We start from the raw sequence: 1,846 nt of genomic DNA on the forward strand, positions 1-1,846 counted from the left end.
GGAGGAGGGGTCGGGCCGGGGGCGGGGGCTGCCGCCCTGCACCGGCTGCAGCTCACCGGTGAAAAGTTGCGAGGGCTTTGATTCCTTAAACGGGACAGTCTGTGGCCGGCCTGCCCCCCTCCAGCCCTAGACACCCCCTCCCCAGCACCCTTTCCCGGTTTGCCAGCCATAGCGCTCTAAAAAATGATTTATTTGCTCGAGGCGTCAGCAGCCGCGTTGTTGTCCCGCCGCACCGTGACCGGCCGGGAATCCCTGTAAGGGGAGTGGGAAGTACCGGTCAGTGATCTCCGAAAATCACCCCGTTTCCAAAAGGCAAATAACACACCGGATCCCGGCTCCGGCCGAGCAGCCGGGATCTCCGGTGGGTGGGAAGAAAAGCGGGTTTTTTCTCCTCTTTTCGCCGGGGCTAGTCACCCGCCTTCCCGGGGCCCGGGGCCGCCCCGGCTGGAGCGGGGGCTCACGGATTTTCTCGGGGTACCTCTCATTTCCAGACTAGCGGTCTGAGGTCATTTAGACGTTTCTAGTTTTGCCCGTGTTTGCTGTTTTCTGAAGTAAGCACTGGATGCGACTAAAAAGGTTTGAAATCGTGTCAAAGTGATGTTTTAATCTCATGGAAAAGTATATTAAAGGAGAAGATGTAATTTGTGGGGGATGTTTCGATGAAAGGAGAGATTGGAGTGGATGATACTTTCGCTCTCCTGTGAACCTCATGTCATGTTTATATTGAAGCCTGTGTAGCTAATCTAATTTGCAATAACAGGATGGCCTGCAAGAAAGCAGCTTCTGTATGATTTCATTTCTTTCTTTCCTCGTTTGTTTTTTACACAAATTCATTCTGACTTGCCCCGAATGATGCCTTTGCAACTTGGGGATAGCCGGGGAGAGGGTGCAGACCAGAAATATTTCCTTGACGGTGTTCTGAACCCCACTTGTGCGAGCGATGGCCGCGGCCGTGAGCAGCCAGGTTGCCCTGCTGGAAATGGGATGCCGCACTTTGGCTTCTGAAGCTCTTTTTTTCGTGACTGACATTTCGACAGCGCAGTTTTAAAGATTAACTTCGTAATAACTCCCGGGTGGTACCAGTCCGAGGAGCTCTGCATCCCCGCAGCTCTTCTTTTTCCTTTAAAAGTTCACCGTTACCGAACTCTACTTTCAAAATATTTTCCTTACGGTGGAAAGTGAATTGCTGGGTAGATATTTTTTTTGTCTACAGGGGCCCCCGATTTAACACATCTTGTAAAACGTCAAAGATCTGGCCATCCCTTTAGATGGAAAACCCAAACCCTAGAAAATAAGACGGTGCAGACCCTTATCTCCCGCGAGCCGTTTGGCCATCGGATTAGCACATACTCCCGGCGTGTGCCTCAGTAATAGTAATTAAAAAAAAAAATTAAAATATCTGAACAGACTTGAAAATTGCGACTTTTGTGTAATGTAGGAAGGTGTATCCAGCCTGTTAATTACAGGGGGGTTGTGTCATTGGAATGTTATCAATGACCCGTTTAATTTTACTGTAATTACTGACAAAATAAGACAAGGAGAGATCACAATACAGGATATTCCTCTTTCGGAACAATATCGCGCTGGAAGTCGAGCTAAGACGTAACATAAACAAGCATTTTAGAAAATGCTCCTGCTGGCAGAACTTGGCGAAGACCCGGTTCCTCTTTCTCCGCCTTCTCCCGACTCCCCACCGGCCGAAGGATCGGGCCCGTTTCGGGGCGAGGGGGCACTCGGCATGGAGGGGGGGGGGAATCTCTCTTAGGCGCGGGCTGACGGTCCCACCGAGGGGTGCCTGGCCGTCCCTCCCGCAGTGTGGGCCCCGGGAGCCCTGCTGGGGGGTGAT

General features: G+C 51.5%; 1 protein-coding gene across 1 annotated transcript in view; it reads left to right on the top strand.

Moving 5' to 3' along the window:
* SOX1 (SRY (sex determining region Y)-box 1) overlaps nt 1-1,846 on the top strand; it is a 33,654-nt gene that overhangs the window by 697 nt on the left and 31,111 nt on the right. The gene's annotated exons all lie outside the window — the stretch shown is intronic.

This window comes from Haliaeetus leucocephalus, unplaced genomic scaffold (assembly GCF_000737465.1).
Source record: "Haliaeetus leucocephalus isolate CR32 unplaced genomic scaffold, Haliaeetus_leucocephalus-4.0 Scaffold495, whole genome shotgun sequence".
NCBI classification, from domain to species: Eukaryota; Metazoa; Chordata; class Aves; order Accipitriformes; family Accipitridae; genus Haliaeetus; species Haliaeetus leucocephalus.